Genomic DNA, 20,539 nt, shown 5'->3' on the forward strand with positions numbered 1-20,539 from the left:
ATCCTGCACAAAAGTACCAGGCGGATTAACTATGGTAGGATCTGGCTGAGTGTCTGGCTGCTGGGGGAGTTTGGCCGGTTCCTGTCGGGGTGTTTTGAGGGCTGTGGGGATTTAGTAGCCTTGTGGGGTGCCTTTTCCTAAACCTTCGAGTTCCGGGACTCCTGGGTTCACTGTTGTTCTTGGAGATTTTAGGCTTCTGGGTTTGTATTAGGCATGTAGGAGGGACTGTCAGAGCTGACTGGGAACCTCCTGGTAGAAAATGTTTTGTTAGAAGGAAAATCAGTTTGTCAAAATGGACTGTCTTGTACAGACGTATGTTTGATGCATCTCCAGCAGAGCAGAAGCAAGATCCTGCCTGCTGAGGCCTGGAGCCAAGAGAGGAGCCTGGGTCTTGGCAAACTTTGGGAGCCACAACTGGGCTAGCAATCTCACTGTTTGGGTTGCTGTGGTCAGGTGCTCTTAGGGGTGATGCTCTGCAGGAAACCTACCAACTTTTTCTTTACTTCAGCTTCCCCTTTTTCTGGAAGCTCTGCACTCCCCAAAAGAAGTATTTATTTTTCAAAATCTTGGAATTCCCAGGAAATGGAAGTTTAACCCTCTATCAGATATATCTGGTGCAGTTTGATCATCTTGGTCTCAGCCTTCAGATCCAAAGAACTGTGCTGGGTGGAGCTGGGGTATAGAAAAAGGTAAATATGACTTATATAACTTCTGCCCATGTGATTAAAGAAAATCGAGCTACTAGATCCTTTCTATAATGTGGAATAGCTTGTTAAAGCAAATTGAAGAGGTTTGGGGATAAGTGAATTCCAATTTTTATTTCATCTGGAGGAAGCAGATAAACAGAGTTAATAACATGTTAAAACTGGGGGCTCTCAGACCTTTAGAAAGAAGCCATGAATGTAGTCCTATGAAACTTAAAAACAAAAAACATTAAATGATTAAAAAAAACCCGGCTAACACAGAATTCAGTGTCTGTGGATGCTGGGCATTATGGTATGAAGCATTATTTAATGGGATCGCTTTAGCAAGAGAAGTCCCAGGGGATATGGTGAAATTAGTGACAGTACATTCAAAATAAATCTGAATGCAACATGTTGTCTTCAAAATTAAAACTTGTGCTGTAACTCACCGCAGGCAAGTGGTTTATGAAAACAGTCTAAATGAAGCGCACATTTTAAAGAATGTGGTTGCTAGTGAACCATAAATGTGAGACAAATTGTATCCAGTGTTTGTATAACTGAACTGTCAGTTATTTTCCCAGCTTTGGCTGCTGCTAAGTCATAAAAGTGAAAGTCAGAACTTGTAAGACAGCCAAAGAGACTGCTTATAATTAAGTGTAAAATAAGAATTAAAAATACATTTTTTTTTAATGTGTAGCATACAAACTGCTTAAAGAACTCTGAAAGCAAAGGCTGAATCTGCATAAGGAGCCACCTGTGGCATTTAGAGACTGCACTGGGTGAAGTACTACATAACTACAGTAGAAAGAGAGGCGGTGTCAGCTCTTAGCTAAACAGTGGGAGAGGACAGAGAAATGAAATGATGTCTCAATGTCACAGAGACTGAAAAAGAACTGAGATGTCATTTTTGCCATCCTTGCCCTCATCTCTGACTTCACTTGTGGGTTTTAGGGCTGTTGCAAGTGTTGGAAGACCATAACCATCAGACTTTGAAAGGAATTCCCTGCTATCTGAGAGGCTCCACACACCTCCGGTCTCAGTACGTTCATAGCTTCCAGGGCCAGGCTTTAAATTGCATGGCTGGATGCGAAATTCCCTGACAGCTGAATTGAGCTGTCAGGCTGGAGCTCGAAAAACAAACACTGATATGAAGAGTTTTTAATAGGAGGCTGCTTTCTGACAGCCCTGTGGAGAGAAGCTTGGAGCCAGTATTAATGACAGCCAGGCTGCCTGCTAGGAGAGTGACACCATTAGCTGTAACATCTGAATATGAAGCTAGTCCTTGGTTGGGGGGGAGGGTACGGGGGAGGGTGGTACTTGACAGAGTAGCTGAGAGAGGAGTTTTGCATCTCAGCATGACAATATGGAGAAAGGAAAAAAAAAAGATTATTGTAGAATTCTAACTAATTTCAGTCTCTTGTATTTGCCTTTGGATGGTTTCACATTCACAGGTTCTAGTGGGGCATTTGGAGCTGCAACACAGTACTGAGTACACAGAGGCCTGCTGGGTGCTAGGAGCTACTGACTCACATGGAGGTGAGAAATGTGTTGTGATTTGCACCGATACCCGTGATACCCCATCGCTGAACTGTACCCCCACTCATTTGGAGAAGGTCAAAAGGTGTCATTCCTGCGTTATGGGCGTTCTTTGTGCTGTCTCTGGTTTTTATTACTTTATTTTATATGTTATGTTACATCGGTGTTCCTGAAGATCAGGGCAGCTTGTGGAAAACATAAAAGGTCTTTTGTGGGACAGAGTTGGAAGTGCACAGGAGCAGGTGGGCTGCAGAGGAGTTCAGGAGAGGGTGGCTCTCATGGTGCCCCGTAGGAGTTCACAGGCACAGGGGCTCACAGACCTGTCTGTGCATAGTTTCTTTTGTTTCCTTTATTTTCTCTTTTTGTTTGCAGCTCTTGCTGATCACTTCCCTAGAAAGTTACTGCATGATTTGTTTTCAATTAGGTTGTTTGAAACCTCTGACATAATATAGTCAATAAGCAGGCTGGTTTTTAGTTAGTTTGCATAATTACCTGGAGGCAGATGTCTCTTGTGGTTTTGATATCTACTGAGTTGAATGACTTTTTTTTTTTCTCCAACCAAAATTCTTAATCATCCTTTCAGTTACATTTTTTTTCCTTTGATTGTAATTATTTGTTTGTATATCAGGTATTAGAAACAGTGGTGACGTGAAATATATTGTTTATTTGTATTGAGTTTTCTTAATAACCACTGCAGTAATTGGAAGTGCCAGTATTTGATTCCAATATTTTAAACAAATTAGACAGTCAGCCTGTTTATGGATGAATCTTTTCTAAGGAGAGAAGGATTTGTTTCTCTCCTCTGCCTGCCTAAAGGTGAAGCAGAGCTTAACAGTGTCGCTTACTCCTAGTTCACAAAGATGAGAAATCACATTCAGTCCAGCCTCTAGGACAACACAAGCCAGAGAACCAATGATTTTTCTAGTACCTTCACAGCTTCTGCCTGAGCTACACCAGCTCTTTTAGAAAGATGCCTAGTGTTGATTTAAAGATAGAGCTCCTTTTTCTTTTTTAACCTGTGAGCTATGCTCCTTTGATTATTTCTCATTAATGCCATTAATGGGAAGGCAGAAGGAGCTGAAGCTGAGGAAGGATAAGCTGTCCTCCTAGGAAAGCCAGCCAAAGAACGTCATAGCCTTGGCTGCTGAGGTCACCTAAATGGGCTGGATCAGTACAATGATCTCAATTAAGAATAGCTCTCCTTTTCCTCAGGTTAATCTTAATACTGATCATTGGTCCATGCCACTGATATTCATGCCAACAGAGTTAGTTGAAATAACTTGGTGGGTGGAGCGGGGGAGCCAGGTTTTGGGGCTATCTTACGAGATACTTGTGCTGAGAGATGTGACTATGGGGCCACGGGCTGAATGCAGGGAAGGGCAGCCCTCCTGGCTTTCCCGCAGTCAGGGATACTTCAGATTTGCCCTTGGTGCACAGCTTTCACTCAGCGCAACAGAAATCCATGTTTTTTCTACTGGAAAATAATTTCCTATTACAAAGTCATGCATCTCATGGAGATAACATTAGTCCCAAAGGTACTTCTGTTGACACATGGGCAGTGTTCTGTGGTTTTATTGTTGATCATATATTTACCTGAGAAAGGGCTGTGAAGTTAGGAGTATGAAACTGGCTATTTAAATGATTAACCCCTGTGCATTTTAAATTACCTGCAGGGAGAATGACTTTATATCCCAGATTTTTTTAGACTGTGTCTTGTATGCTGATGTTGCAAGACTTGAGGAGGGATGACCATCTTGTTCTGTTGTAATGGGAACCCTTGGGTCAAATTGTAGTTCATTTGCTTAGGAACTGAGAGCTAGCAATGAATAGTAACACTGAGTTGCACTGGCTAAATTAATGCCTAGATGATAGCAGAAGTTATTTTGACATGATGACAAATTTTACCTGGAGGAAACCAGGAGGCTATGTTGCCTGCTTTCCGGATGTTGAAGGCTGTGTTTCTGTTTCGAAGGGTCTGTAGTTTGGAAGCTGATAAACATCTTATTACAGCTCCACCTCCAAACTTTGAGGCTTCAGTCTTTAAATACTGGCAGGGGTGAAAATCTCTGCACTGCCAACTGCAGTCAGGCCAAAGTATCTCACCAGGAGAGCACGAGAGAAATGCTTCTCTGATGTGCCCCTTTGAGAGCGCACACACTGTCCTTCTGTCTTGGGTTGAGCTGCAGAAGTGATTCTTTGGCCTGTAGTTGATCATACACATGCCATGACCAGCTTGAGCACTTTCTTACGTGTTTGTTCGCTCTAGTGAACTGCCTTTCACAGGGGAGAGCTGTAATTGTGTATGGCCACCTAAGCCAGCTTCAAGTAGAGCCGAGGCAAGCGGCCCCCTTCCTGGGAGGCAATCGATTGTCACAGCGCAAAAACTGGTGCTCAGAGGTGCAAGTGGCTCCTGAGCTGGGAGAAGAAGCTGGGTTTAATACCCTCCTGTGTGTTGGAGGGCTGCGTTTCGTTCTGTTCTGTATGCGTGCTGGGTGAGGGCTGAAACGACAAGAGCACGCTGGCAGGGGTAGCGGGAGCAGCTAGCAGGACGGAGCTGAGCTGCTCAGCTTGCACAGCTCCAGTGACACCTGCTGCCCAGCAAGCTTTAACAAGCTAAGGCGAGTGCAGCGCTCCTGTGAGAGGGAGGCAGCAGTGTAGCTGGAGAGAGAGCCCTGAAACCCTAATGACACAACTGCCATCGCGAGCTGGGCATTGCAAGGTGCCTTGTCTGCTTGAGTGCAGTTTTCTTTTCTCTTTGTTGAATAAGTAACTGATTCATGTTTGTGGGTGTGCTTCTTTGTCTGTCTGTCTGTCTGTTTTTTTTTTTCAAGCCGAGGAGAATGTATTTTAACCTTCTCAGGTCTGCAGGTAGGGTCTCCAGTAGACATTTCATTGGTGACCATTGCACCCAAGTTTTGCTGCTGCTGACTAAGACCTGGCAGACAGGTTGCACAGGTTTTTACAGGTGAATACAAGGCCAGGACTGGAGCAGATAGCAGACCTGGCTGAAGTCTGGGGTGTCCTGCAAAGGACTGGTATGTGTGACCTGCCCTTCCTGTCTGACTGGTTTGCAGCACTGACAGTGCTGACTGGTTTTCACTCCAGCAGTGAACAGAGTCCCTTGCCAGACTGTTTGCAGGACTGCAGTGCTGGCCCACCCTTCCCATGTCTGTCTGCAGAGCAGTTATTAGGTGCCGTAGCCGAGCTTATCCATGAATACTTCCCTGGGAACATCACAGTTTCAGGAGGGACACGAGAAATGTGTGCAGACAGTGCTTTTGAGCATGTCTTAATTCTGTTGTGTATTCAGCTTGGTTTATTCAGAGCAGTTTACTCTGACCTGCTTTAATAACTGTCAAGCTAGACTGACTTTGTTTTAAGTGCCTTGAGTGGTTGGCTTTTACTATATGAATTACTTATCACCAGGTGAAGCTCTGGGGAGATTCTGCAAACATTCAGGTGTGAGGGTGACTGCAAGCCTGAGTGGGAGCAGGAGGCCATAGGTGGTAGGTGCACCCACCATACAGGTGGTGGTATTGGGGAGGGGGGTTTAATCATCTTGTAGATGCAACATCCAGGAGGAATTCATCGGGGGACCCTTTTCTAAAGGATCCTCTTTCTTTCCTTGTTAGGGAGAAAGTCACTCTATTCAGGCAGGTTCAGGTCTCATGGTAGAAGCTGCTCAGGATGGTTCTAAAATGGTGCAGCATGTTGCCTGAAAACTGCTCCACCTGTGTGAACAACTTCCTGAAAAGCCCTTTAAAACTATGTGGATATAATAGGATACAACAGAATAACTAATAGTGGTTGCTTAATGTGAAATCAGGCACCAAAGAACAGTTTCCAAAGATTGTGTGCTTCTACCAGTACAATCATGTTCAGTAATCACAAGATTGCTGCCTTTTTTTTTTTAATGTATATCTCGCAGCTTTAGTAATCAGGATACATTGTTTTATAGGACACAGTATTGCTTGGTAGCCATGGAGGTAAGGGATTAGATTTCCTTTTAAAACTTCCTGTAATTTGGAAGGAAATATTGTAGTATTGTGGACTGGAAAAAATTATTTCTGATTTGCATCAGACAGTGAAATATCATATATTATTGTATCTTCCTAGCAAGTAATTCAGCATGTATATGTTACATATAAAAAGTAATATACAATGATAATGTTATCTGAATGTAGTGACAGTAGTTATGAACAGTATATGGGCAGAATAGAAATATCTTTGGGTTAATGAAAAGAGTATTTTAAATAGAGGAACTTGTTTTTCTTAACGTGAAGGTAGCAGTTATTTCAGCTGTATTTTAAATACGCAATTAGAGAGTGGGCAGTTTTTAAGGCACTCAGTACAAATCACCATTTCAGCTGTCAAAATGTCTTTTTTTTTTTTTTCTCCCTCATGGAAAATTGAATTTTTCTAATTTGGCTGGCAAATACAATTACTTAATTTCTAACAATTGTTTGCTTTCTCCTGCCGGGTTTTCCATTTAAAAGGACGGTCGTCTTCAAACAGGGTATATAAGCTTGCACAGTTTGTTTTATGTCATTTTAGAGATATCGAACCTTATGTGTTGGGATTAGCCAATGCATCTTTGGACTTCATTTTGCCTTTGGAGTGCCACCTAACTAAGTATTTTGACAGTACTGTGAGAATTTAAAGCTGAGAGTTAGAGCTAATTATTTGAAGGTGAATGGACCTGGGAGAGGTGAGAAATTTTACAGCTAGTGCTGCAGGCTGGGCTGGCTCTGGGTGAGAACTGTAGAAAACTGATAGGAGAGGATTAAGCGAGTGCTGTAAATAAATTTGTTATGCTTCCAGAAAGGGGAAGAGAAGTGGTTTTTTTGTTTGTTTTTTTTTTTTTTGGTTGGTTTTTTAAGAAAAAAAAAAGAAACTAGTTAGAGTAGACTAGTTAGAGTAGACCTTTCTCTGTGGCTCTCTGGTTTAATAGCGGGTATCTTCTAACTTCAGAAGGAAAACTGAAGCAGCAGAAAAGGTCATTAAAGGGACAGGCTGGATGGCCAAGAAGTACTAGTGGCTAAAAATGTCTCTTGGAGCCTTCAACGCGATTAAAACTCCAGACTGTTGTCTTGGTAAAAGGCCAGTGTAGAGGACCATGCTGCTGACTTTGAGGCTGCGTTGTTTGCTGTCACTGGGGGTGATGGCAAATGCAACACACAGGCTGTGCTAGGACGTGATGCGGCTCTTTTGCTGCTCCACTCGGCCTGTGCTGCACATCTCCGACGTGCCCTGTGCTGCAGCAGGCTCCAGCAAAGGGCATTAGTTTAAATACTCACTTTAATGGATTTCCTGAAGATATCTGTAATTTGGGGAACAGTGTTCCGGAAAGTGAACTGCTGGGACGGTCATGAACATCAGTGGCCCAGCAGTGTGCGAACTCTCCTTTTTCCTTCTAATGAGCTTTCTTCACACTTAAATAAAGAAGAGGAGGGCTTATTCATTCTCAGAAATTGCACAGTGGTTGGATGCACTTCTGGGATTTTAATGAACCTGTGGTGCTTTAAAATCTGAAGCACGCAATTCTCCTCCTACCAGAGAGCTTTTTTTCCTCCCAAGGCTATTTAAGAAGTGAAATATATCACTGTTCCACAGTGCATGTTTTCAGAAACATGGGGCAGCATTTGGTGGAAGTAAACTGTAATAGGAAGCTAATGTTGTTTGCAATGAGACACTGAATCACTAAGAGAGCTGCTGTGTGATCTTAGAAATAAAATCTTGGACCTTGCTTTTAAAAGGGATGGGAGACTCTTCAAATACTGTGATCCTTGAATCTATGCTTTCTATCCTTACATTCAAGTTTCAGAAGCTGTGGCTTGTCTGATGCACAGAGATTTTGGCCTTTTTAAGAAGAGCTCTCAGGTATGGATGGGAGTTATTACAGCTGTCATGACAGAATGGGAGAAGAAGGGTCAAAGTCACTGTTCATTCAAGTGCTTGAGAAGTTCAGTGGGAGCAGTAGCATGGTTTAGGCCGTGTTTCAGCACCAATTAAAGTCAGACAGTATTTCCTGTAGTGGTGCAAAATTGGGTCTCTAATGAACATTTGGAGACTTCTGTTGTAGGAAACTGATCTCATAAGCTTGGAACAATTGTTAGGTCCCCTGAGTTTTCTTTTCAGAAAGCCTACATTTGAACAAAAAACAAACTTTCAAAAGAATTGTTGATCTAATTTAGTTCTTCAAAAACAATTTTTCAGTTCTAGTAAAAAGCTTCTATATTCATTTCAACCACCTGCAGTGTAATTAAGAGGTTTTTAACCACAGAAAACTCCAGCATGTTTCTTCCTACACTATTTGTCATGTGGGGTGGGCTCTGCTTTTCAGAAGTGATCTGCTGACAGAGAGGCTCGTATAGGGATTTGCTAGCAATAGACTTGAATGTTCCATACTCTGTCCTTTTTGGCTCTTAGCTGGTGCCAAGATAATCCACACTTTCACACTTTTTTTTTTTTGTGAGTCAGATATTTAGCAAGGCTCAGACAGTATCTTTTGCACTGCTGGAGATATATAGACTGGAATACCACATTATACTGGGCAGTTACAAATCTAAATCTCTTTTGCTTATTCTTTGATGCCATAGGGAGTGGCAAATATCTGTGTATAGATCCATAAATGTGGATCTATCTTGAAGGAGATTAGAGATCTCATGGCCATAACTCTATCCTCCCCATGTCCAAATCCTCTGCTTAGTTTGCCTGTGGTAGGTAGGTTACAGAGTTAACTGCATTGCCACAAATTTTCATTGACCTGAATTCTACCTGTGTTGTGTGCAGACACCAGTCCATGTATAAGCCATTTCGTCTCTTTCAGTCCCATCAAGTCACAGGCTGAGAAAGAGCAATTAGCAGTAGTTCTAATGAGCACTAATGAGTCAAGCAAGCCTCTCTCTCTGCTGTGTCAAATCTACTTTTATTTTTTTCCAAGCACTCTGATTAATGCTCAAGGCAGCGGAGGTAAATAAAAGGCCTATCCAGTTACCAAACGCATACAAAAACTCTTTCCTGCTATAGCTTACACAGTTGCATCACCGCGATGCTTTACCTGCCTTTTAGAGCTGCTGAAAAGATGAAGGAAATGGATATGTTCAATGCTCTTACCTGGATCCACGAGGTACTGCTATGTGTCTTGTCCTGGGATCAGCATAGCTCATAGAAGACATTGGTAAGCAATGTTTGCCCTAGAATAAAGCACATCTGGACTGTCATGGATGGTAATTATTTTGTCTGTGAAGCCATAGCAACTGAAATAGTGACAAAGGAAGATGTTACTTGTGGTGAGCACAGGAGAAGTTTGTATTTCTTTTTTCCGTTCATGAGTTTTAAGTTTGTTTTCATTTCATGTTGGATTACATCAGAAATATTTTTATTTAATCCCTTTATAATGGCTTGTTAATAGGTCAGGCTGTCCTAACCACAGTACCTGTATGGAGATCATAACATGAAAAGTAAAACATGAGTTCACAGGTACAAAGTAGGCAAATCAGAAAATAATTTGGAGTCATAGGAATCAAAATAAACTATTTTTAATTTGACTTTCTGTTAAAAATCACAGTATGACATGCACATTCCAGTAGTGACGGTCTTATAGAGAATTCAGTCCCTGTAAACAAACACTCGCATGCACATCAGATGTCCTCAGGCACATCTGATGAAGTTCTTAATTCCCAGTTGCTGCAATCTAATTCTCTTGGCTTCCGTTTAAAATAAACAAAGAAATGTTTGAGTCCCATACAGTTGCAGGATAAAAGTTTAAAAAGCAGTGCATGAAGGCACTAACAAGAAAATAAAAAGAACTCAAATACATTTTTGCTATAGCTTTCTTAGAAAAGTAGCTGTAATAGAAGTAACTGCATTCTTAGAGTATAAATGGTAGCATATTGTATTTATCTGGCCCTTTCACAGATCCGTTCCTTTGTTTTTCATAATTTCAGGGACAGCTTCCACTTACAGTGGCTACCCTGCTATGTGTTCACGAACTAAGTCACTATTTTGTTTGGTCACCCTCATTTCTTTTGGCTCTGTGTTATAGCTGGATACTCTGCTGTCTGATAAGATGTAAAGCTCCTCCTAGGAGTATTGATAACCTCTTTTGCTGGTGTGGACTCTCTGACTTCGGAGTCAGCTGGGTACCCTTCTCCCTCCAGAGGATCTATGTGGTCCCTCTTTCTTTCTCTGTTTGCAAACAAGTGGGAACTTGGAGATCTGAGACGAGTTTGTTGGAAATTGGCAGTTACTAGAATGGCATCCAGGCAGACCTGTATGTTGCAGCATGACTGCGTAAGCCTTATTTTTTTAGACAGTTGAAAGTAGTCTTCAGACACCCAGGTAGTAAGTGAGAGTAAGAGGAAAAACTGTACTGGCGTAATTGGCTTAAGGATTAGTCGTCTATTTTTCCATCCATACCCAAAAATCTAGCTTTTAGGAGACTATTACTTCTGTGACTCATAGATTTGTTTATTCCTGGCCTTATTACGAGCCATAAACAAGAATAGCATCCTTCAATTGTTTGTAAAACTCAGCGAGATCATCATCAGCTTGTTATTAATGTCTCCCTTTTGTAACACCCACAGGCCCTACTTGGGCAGGTGTGTCCTGTTGTATGTATGAAAAGCTTTCCCTAAGGCAGCAGGCTGGATGTGGCCTCCTTCAGTTTTGCTGGGGGAAAAGTGCTTCTGATTCTAATGTGTCTATCTCAGACTCATAAGATGATATTGTCTTTATTCAGAACAAATAGAGATTTAATTCAGGTATTTGCTGCTATGCTTGTAATTAGCCGGAGTATTCTATTTGCATCACTACACAAAATATTCAGTGATGTTCTAGGCCTTTCCTGTTTGTGTACCAGCATTTTGCTTGCTTCTAGCTAACTTCTTAATCTTAGTGATCCCAGTAAGAGAAAGAGCTGAGTTCATAATCAGGTGCTTCGCAACGCATTATGGTTTCCTCAACTCGTGTAGTTTTACTTTGTACTTTTCAAAGCATCCTCCTATAAGAGGAGGCTAACTTCTAACTTCTGCAATTTGGTAATTCTGTACCTGTGATGAATTATTTTGGTATTGTGCTGATAACTTGTAAAAGCAAAAAGTTCTTTAAGCTGCAGGAGCTCTGATGTAAACTTCTAAAGACTCAAAATTGAACTGATCCCTAAGAATAAAATCAGGACCTTAGATGATTGGAATTCTCATGTTTTGGATCATGTCACATGTGATTAGAGACTGCTGAGGTATCTTATCATTCAGTAGACATGGTGTATATGGAGGGTGATGTTTGGAGGGAAAGTACCCTGAAACGTTGGCAATGAACATTAGAGCTATCCTTGTGGAGCTCAGGATCTGGTGAAGTCTCTTTCAGTTAGTCTTCACTTTAAGAAGTACATCTGACTTTTAGAAAAGGCTTCTGTAGTTCATCTGGCACTTGAGATTGGTGAGAGCAATGTTAGCTGTTATGTTCTGCTGGATGACGGGCTAGTCGAAGGCTAGGTTACCAAAGCCAGCCTTTCTGACTTCACAGTCAGACATGACTTTCAATATGTTCACTTCTGAGTGCACTGGGGAATGAGTGCCTGATCCACATACATTCATATGCCACAAGAATCTGGTATTCCATCAGCTGTTATTTTACTTATTTTCTGTTATTGTTGCTGGGGTTTTTTTACTGGTACTGTTTAATAGAAGCTTGAGAGTGAAGTGCCTCTAATTGTGGCTGCAAAGCAAAAACCCTAATTAAATAAAGTGACGTCCAGCTAAGGGACTAGCTCACTGCTTGTTAAAGTACTCTGCAGGAATGTCTCACTGATCAAGTAATTGTGTTCCCTGCTGCATATGCTGCTCTTCTCCTAGCAGTTGAAATCAGTAAAGCTGCAAAAATAAGATGCATCTACAGTTTGATCTGTCTGCACTGATTGAGAGAAAAATATTTCTTCTCAGAAGCCACTAGAGCAGCATTTTTTAAAAGCTGTAAATAAATAACAGCTGTGTGTTAAGCCAGCCTTTAATTTGTCAAAGCATCTGCCTTATTAATACAGTACATCAGAAAGGACTGGAAAAAAAAAGTCAAAGCCTTTTCAATCAGCTAGGTAACTCTCAACCACTGAATATCTTATAGAAGAAAGCAGAACATGAGTCTACAAAGTGATTTGGAATCATCTTGTACCATTAAATACCACCTGTAAAACTGGAAACTAAAGTTAGCTAATTAGGAAACTATGCTTTGCATCACTTCATCTATGCAGTAAAGTGGCCAGCAGGGTCATTACCTTTTAAAGATTCACAAATATGTTCCAAAACACTGACCAAAAGAGATCTCAGAGAAGATCATTTCATTTATTTCCTATCTCATTAATTTTTCCTAGTCAGGAGAAAAGAAGAAATGCTGCAGAAAGGTAGGAAGGGAAAACAACTCCTTCTGTGATGGAGAAATAACTGGGCACTGCAGTGAAATAACAGAATCGCACAAAATAGTTGAGGTTGGAAGGGACCTCTCGAAATCATCTAGTCCAACCCTCCTGCTCAAGCAGGGTCACCTAGAGTGTGTTAGACAGGGTTGCATCCAGGCCGGCCTTGAATATCCCCAGAGAAGGAGACTCCACAACACCTCTCTGGGCAATGTATGGCCTTTTGGCTTTGCAGTGGTTTGTCAAACTCCAGAAAGACAAGTGTCTCAGCTTGTTCTTGAGTGCTTGGTAGGAGATGGTTTATCAACCACTATAGACCTTTCTACAGAGTAAGGTCCATTCTGTGGTTCCTTTTTTGAAAGGATGTGTGCTTCACTCCCTCGTGCAGGTAGAGGGAGGCAGCACGGGGCTTCACTTCCACCTCAGGTGGACTCTGTCGGCGGGAGCCGGGTGGCCTGTAGCAGAGCAGGTTGCAAGGACTGCCCATGTGCAGTTAGTCCTTGGCACCCGTGGAATGCAAAGGCAAGACCATAGCGATGTCAAAAAATGGGGGCACGTTTCTTGTAGGGTAAAACAGCCAAAGCAACTGGTTATGTGGATTATTGTTCACTGCAAAAGCCACCACATCCTCTTATCTGAAATCTATCACCAGTCACAGCAGTATAGTTATCAAACAGAAGATGAACACTGCTACTTTTTCATCTTGGTTATAGATTGCTGTGCAAGAGGATATTACTGGTCCCATCTCCTCCCCTTATCAACACACATACAGTTTGAAAAAACTTGAAAATAGTAAGCTTTAACTTGTAACTTGCATGTGTCTGAGCAACCAAAGTTTCTGTTGATCCTTCCAGTTTTGCTGGTATGATACATAGTGCCAAATGCATTCATCAAAACAGAAGAAGTCCTCTTTGCAGTGAAATTAATGAACAAGTGATCAAAAAAAAAATCACTACAAACAAGAAGGAAAGGGCAAGTTCAATTCATTGCATATTTGCATATAACGAATAGTTCAGTCAGCAGTTATAGTTTTGCAGGAAGGAAGACTTCACAAGACATAAGTATTTTGGAAATAAAAGTGAGATGCGAGATGACCCTGGAATTTTCGCTTGTTCGTTTGCCCTGCACTGTGTGTGGCTCTCAACAGCTCTACTGCACTCAGAGTGCAAGATGCCCCCTGAAAGACCTGGCCTACAGCCACAGGGCTCTGTGTTCCCTTGTGGGAATCAGCTGAGTCAGGAGAGGGAACAATTGCTATTTCAAAGGCTGTGGAAAATAAATAATCACAAAGACATGAGGCTCTGTCTGTAGACAAGACTCTCCTCTGCTAAAAGAACTGGTACCATTAAGCTTTCTGGCAGGATTGTGTTTAACTAGGAGAATATTTTTCATTGCTTTGTACCTAAATGAGAGACGTATCAAAGTGCAAAGATGTCTTAGATGTTCCCAGATACCAGGATTTTCTATATATTTTCTCTTCACTAAGTCAGCCTCTTTTTTTTGGCTATCAGATATATAATCTGTTCCCCCCCGCCCCATTTGCTTGTAGTACTGCAACTTTGAGTCTTTCCTTTTCCAGAATTCTAGGCTGCTTGTGTCTGGTTTTTCTGTCTGGTCCTCCCTGTAGTATTTGCTGAAGTGTGGATGTTCAAAGAGGATGCCTAAAATTAGATTGAGTTCCAAGGCATTAGTACCACCCCCAGCTTATTATTTTCAAATTAGATATCTCTATTTATAATACATTTTTTCTCATGCTGTTTCATACGCAGTAAAATCCACCCTACCCTCCCACGACCTGTATTTAATCTCTGAGTGATGCAGCTTTCAGGCAAACTATGGAGAGCTTTGAAATTTAAATCCTGAACTGGAAATGTAGTCACACTGTGAGCATCTTATGACAAGACTGGGGTGAACACTATCCTGATTGTGGGATAGTCTACGAAGGGTGTAACACTCTATGTAGAAGGCTTTATCCACCAGAATAGTAGATTGCATGCAGTTTAGTTTGAAAGAGCTATTAAAGTCCTTTGAGGGCTGTTTCAGTTTCTTTTTGCTTTGAGATATCTGCTTCTTGGCCCTTTATAGCTCTGTTAAGTCTGGATTAAGCAGAGCTGGGGTTTTATCAGGTAGAGGGGTAGCATGCTTGCTTTTAGACACATTTGCTGATGGCAAGGAAAGAGGTGTCATTGTGGCCACAAGGAGAAGGCAAAAGGGCTGCTTGGGAATGGAAATGCTGTGACTGTGATGACATAGAAAGGATTTTCTGAGGTTACAGCTGATGCAGTTCCTGTGTAAATGAGGTAGTTGTAGCTAGAGGAAGAAGTCCTGCAGAAAATACTTAATAGTTCACTGAAACTTCCCTTGGGCTGTTTTGAAATTTCTCTCCACTTTAATTGGAATACAGTGATCTGATACTGGGCTTTTATACTGCTCAGGGGAAACCCTTATAGAGGGTAGAAAATGAACTACAAGGGTTCAAAATGGAAGTCAAGGAACCAAAATCAGTTTCCCATCTCCTGTAAAGCTGTGGGAGTCATGTCAGCTGGCCTAGAGCACAGCTGTTGGGAGCAAGCAACACTGCAGCAACTGGGGATGCTCTGTGGAGCTCTTGGCTGGGCACTGTGCCTCTAAGGACCCTTGCTGTCTCCAGTGCTTCCCAGGGCAGTGGTGCAGTGCAGGCCTCCCAGTGTGCCAGGAGACCCAGGGCCAGAGGAGCTTTTCCTGAGGAGGAAGCAAGAGAGTTCAGTTGTGGTGGCTGAGGGACAAGCTTGAAGGAAAGCTATGCAAACCTTTATTGTTCCCCAGGAGTGGTTTCCTCAACATCCCTGTATGCTGCAGTCCATCTCATAGGATTTGGGGGAGAACAGGATAATGGGGCAAGAAAGGTGAGAGTTTCTCTTTCTGAGCATGTTTTTCTGACAGGCTTGCTGCAGGTCTCAAGGAGAATCTCTGAATTGCAGATAAATACTGTCTCCTCAGGTAACTTTTAATGCAAGTAAGATGGTGGATTGCATCTGAAACAAGAATATCTCTGCCAATTTTCTCCTCTTGTCTTCTGGAATTCAGAGAAAGTTGAATTTCTTTTTAATAAAGAAAATAATCTCTTCTGTTGCCTCTTAACGCCAGACTTTGATAAATTCATTTGTAGCAGACCAAGTCAAGCTGAACAATATCCAGCCCACATCCTTACTTCTCTGCTCATTTCTATTAAAATCACTCAAGGATGTTAAAGTGAATTGAGTGAGTCAGAAGAGGCTGTTCCAACAAAGTTCAGGAAAGCCTAACAAGTTTTGAAAGTTCATAGGTTCTGTTGGTAGTGCGGTCTTTCTTGGGGAGCTCTGCCTTGCAAAGTCATTTGTTTTGTGTCTAAGAGAAAAGACAGTGTTGTGTCCAATGTACTGGGCTAGAGTTTGCATTTAGATTCTACTACAGATTCTCTGGATAACATGGGAGAAATGCAAATCACTCCGTGGGGCTAGAAGATATCCTTTTTTTAATATTTGTGGACAGTAGGCAGCTTGGTGGGGAGTGCCTGTCTCTGATGCCAGGCATAATTGAGTCCCATTATCAGTTGCAGCCTCTTGGTATACCCAAACAGTTGATGAATGCTAACTCTTAAATCAATCAGATGGTTGCGGCTTATGTCAGAAAACAGGTTTCAGACTAAGTGCTGCTGTGCTGAACCTACTCTCTGAAATCTCCTGATGCCTCTCTCTCCCTCTACTGCCTTGCTGACTCACACAGACACCTGGGGAACTCATGTAGGTGAGCAGTGATGTGTTTAATGGCAGTTGGGTAGTCTTTTAGCTAAAATGCAAGGACAGCATGAGAAGATTAGTTTTATTACAGACTATACTTCCCCCCCCCCCAAGGGAAAGTTAGCAGTGTGGTCACAGATGTAGACAGCTCAGCAAGGAGGGCAAATTTATGTCTCTGCTCTGTGCTGTTGCTGGTACCTGGCTTTCAGCACCTAAGCTGGCTGGTATAAAGCATGTTTATGGATGTCCACACAATGTTGTCCTCCTTACTCTTTGGCAACATCTTCATTGCATCCATCACTTGCTTCTGACTCTTTGAGATGATTTTGGGGGTGTTTTATACCAGCACTGGTCATGGAGCAGTGGTATCCCAGCTGTATTTGGGGCTCACAGTCCCCTGTAATGTATCTAGGCAATATGCTGCCCCCAGTTCTGCCTCATTATTTACATACCATCTTCTGTTGCTGTGGCTCACAGGCAGGGTGGCAGCTTAGACCATGGTAATGCCAGCCTCCTTACTTCTGCCTCCAAAAAGGGCAGTCCACAACCCTGTGGTGTTTCCTGGTTTTTTTGCAAACGGTTTGAGTACGTTCTGCTTAAGACTGCTGCTCTTGAAAAGACAAGTAGTCCCTCCTGTTTAGGGCAAGGTAGTGTGCTTTCCCAGTTACAATTCTCTGGCCTCAGACCTGTGGCACAAGGGTACTTTCTCCAAGTGCTAGGGATGAGGGTGCTAATCATCTTATTGGCTCTTGGCTGAGTGAACTGGGAGCATCTGCTATAGTAGTAAAGTAGCTTTCTCTGTAAATAAGTGGTGTCTAATCAGTAGAAACTGATCAGTGGACATTGTAGAAATCAGTTAAATGCTGTAGGCAGCCCAAAATCCAGGGATGCCAGAGCCGTCATCAGTGGCCAATGTTATGATGGTGTTTGCCTCAGGCCACGTGCAAAGGCTTGGGTTTGCTCCAAGCAAGCTGTTGGTGTCAGAGGCCCTAGGGAGTGTTTGAGGAATTAAAAGAACTTGGGCAAGTGTTTGAGACAGAGTTTTAGTAAGATACGTGCAGATGTGACAACAGTAATTTTTGGTTTTGAAATTGTCAGCCAACACAGCTAACTTTTCTCTTCACCTTTATAGCCATCTTTGTCTGAAGGATAATTTTAACTTAAATGTTCTCTTGGATGGTGAAACCTGTTTTGTATTTAAAGCCTTTTCACTTGCTCAGTAATATTGGTGGCTCTGATTGCTGGCAGTGATCAAATCACTGCATGTTTTTGTTGTGCAGTCAAAGGGCTGCTTCATTTGGTTTGGCCAGACAACTAGTGATCTTACGGAGAGGAAACTGCTGGGTCACCATTGTCATCATCAGTCATTGCAACTGGGGAAAAATGGACCTAAGAATTGAACCCAAAATATTTTAAAATTCCCATCATTAAAAGGGGGAAAAAAGCAAACAACCTCCTCTCCCCCTTTTACTCATTTTTGTCACTTGCATGCCTTGTAACCCATGTAAGCTGCAACTAGTTTGTTTGTCACAATAAGAAAAGTCTTGAAACAGTATTTATTTTCTGAGGAAGAATTAATTTTTATAGAAGAGATCAAGACTAAAATGTCTTCCTTTCTTCACATCTCGTGTAAAATACTTCCTTCACTGCTACAGTCTTGTTTGTTCTTTGCAAGGTTTTATTTAATCAATGTGTCCTCTGATCAGGGCTCTTAGTCTGTGCCCCATGCCATCTATTCTATCAATATCTAATGCAAATCTCTTTATTGTTCCAAGTGACTGATTGTGTGAACTTTTTATTAGCCATAATTTTCTTTCTGACAACTAGAAACCAGTGTTGGTTTATGAGATTAAGTCACTCATCAAACTCAGATATGTTTTATTATCAATAGATGGTTGTAGGAAGCAGAGAGAAAACCCAGCTAAGAAGGGCAAAGAAAACGAACACACTAATAACTTTAAAACTACTGAACTGTTTGTAGAAGAGTGTGAAGCTGGGATAGTTATTAGGGCCATGGAAACATAGGGCCTCAAGTAAATATGGCCTTGCAATAACAATAGCATGGATTTAACTGCTAATAGAGGTTGCAAGGAAGAACAGTTTTGCACGAAGCTCATCTCCTAGAGCTGAAAAAGTGTCTTGTAGGACTCCAGGTTTGATTTTATGAATATTTGATGTTGATGATTTGAAGGAGAAAAGAGGAAACGATAGCAGCCATTGTGGTTTGAAAATGCCCATCCTCAGGGGCAAGTGGCAAACGAGAAGGTAAATGAACGAGCACCCACGTGAGATTCGGGCGGTGCTTTAGCCGAGCTGTGTACCGCCCTGTGTGTATGCAGGCATGTCTGTCTGGAGGCTGCTGGGCTGAGCCAGCAGTGTCCCATCGGCGAGGTTTCACAGGGGGGTGGTGCTGAAATGGCTGTAGCACTGCTCCTGCTGGCACAGCAGGAAGAAGGCTGTTGGGACTCACTGGACACAGCTGCTGCTTCCTTTCTCACTCAGAAAAGGGCCCTTGTGGTCACATTGCACTAAGGGAGCCACTCTCAGTTGTAGTCCCCCGTGTCCTGTTGGCTAGATGAATCCCCCAAATGTTTGAAAACTGCCTTGAAGTATTAGGAGGGTTGTTCTGCCTAGGGCAGTGTGCTGGAACCTTGAACAGCAGGGCTCAGGCTCTTCTGTTGGGAACAACACCTAGCAGGCATGGAGATGGCATAGATTGGGCAGGTGAAGTGAGACACCAGAGCGAATTTGACCTTGCAGGTCAGTGGCGAGTCCTGGAGCAGAATGCAGTTGTGGAGCTCACCTGCAGGTTTGCATTGCTTTTTGCTACAGGCATAGAATCTCTCTCAACCAGTCAGAAACTTAATCTATGGAAATTAATCCATGCTGACCCCTGAAATAGATGCAAGAGATGGACACTTAGAGGATTTAAATGCTCTTGAATTAAACTAACTCACTTTGGATTTGCTGTCTCTTTGGAAGCAAATTAAACTAAATTGAATTTAAACAACATCAGTTCTTAATAGGAGTGTCCACACAGAAATGCCGAATGGAATTTAAATAGTATAAATAAAATAGAAGTTTACTTTTCTGGTACATTCTGATTAACCTTTGTGATTTCCCCTTTGCCTGGAAGCAGGGAGACCTTTCAACTTAGTAAGGAAATAAAGGGAAATATTTGAATTGGTAATAAGTGGCAGTTGAATGCAGAAGGGAATATGTTCATTAATCCAGACCATCTGCTTCAAATGGCTGGGAAAGCACTTGAAGACCCTTTCCCTCTTTTTCCCATCATTTCCCCACTTTATGGGCAGTCCCACATCTCCTACTCTGATCTGAAAATGTTCTCCTTGTAGGAGTTCTCCAATTTCCCCCTCAAATGCACTGCAAATCCCATTAACTTTGACAGCTTTGACTCAGACCCTCTGACAAGGATTTCTGTTTTTCCTCCCCAGATTTTCACCATGAATTTAGGTGTTAAGGAAGTCAAAATTCCTAAGTAGAGCAAAACTAAGTCTCCTGGGTTGTACATGGTTTGTGGAGAAACCTTCCTTAAGTAGTTGCAGGCTCTCGCTGCCAGCTAGTTTTGGATCTGCAGCTTGCTGGCAGCCCGGCAAGAGCAGGCACTGCCAGTAGTGTAAGTGGTGGTTGCTTGAAGCTTTGCGCTGCGTGCAAGCGTATGCACGCATGGATTAGGCCAGTGGTTGTGTAATTGTCTAACTAGTGCTAGGAATATCTGTTCTCATCTTCTTTATATCCAGAGACATCAGCTGTGAAAACCTAAATGGGGCAAGGGACCCCTGTCAGATCCTCAGCTGTGAAGATGCCATTGCTCTACTGTTTACCCTTGTGCTGTAGCAGCTTATCTCAGCTGCAGGGCTAGTCTGCATGACTTTAGCTGATTGGGAATCAATTTTCATTCAAACACCAGAATGAATAATGGCTCCTATCTCTCTACTTTCTTGTGTTTGTATCCATTCAGAATTATGCAATGAAACACATCCTTCCTTTCATAATCTCTATTTTGTGGGTTTTTTTTATTAATATAAACTGGCAATACATTTTGCAGAAGGTGTAAAACCTATTATGACACTTTTAGCTTCCACCAATGTCAATTGCTAAGCCCTTAACTAGGGTGCTTCTGTAGTTGT

At 42.2% G+C, this 20,539-nt stretch overlaps 2 protein-coding genes across 3 annotated transcripts in view; both read left to right on the forward strand.

Moving 5' to 3' along the window:
• The window catches only part of PIKFYVE (phosphoinositide kinase, FYVE-type zinc finger containing), a 143,185-nt gene that overhangs the window by 87,228 nt on the left and 35,418 nt on the right, over window positions 1-20,539 (forward strand). The gene's annotated exons all lie outside the window — the stretch shown is intronic.
• The window catches only part of PTH2R (parathyroid hormone 2 receptor), a 122,760-nt gene that overhangs the window by 18,750 nt on the left and 83,471 nt on the right, over window positions 1-20,539 (forward strand). The window contains exon 3 of the mRNA XM_062579353.1: window positions 2,135-2,219. The gene's annotated coding sequence lies outside the window, so the exon portion shown is untranslated. The remainder of the gene's footprint in view (window positions 1-2,134; window positions 2,220-20,539) is intronic.

The sequence above is a fragment of the Rhea pennata genome, chromosome 6 (assembly GCF_028389875.1).
Source record: "Rhea pennata isolate bPtePen1 chromosome 6, bPtePen1.pri, whole genome shotgun sequence".
NCBI classification, from domain to species: Eukaryota; Metazoa; Chordata; class Aves; order Rheiformes; family Rheidae; genus Rhea; species Rhea pennata.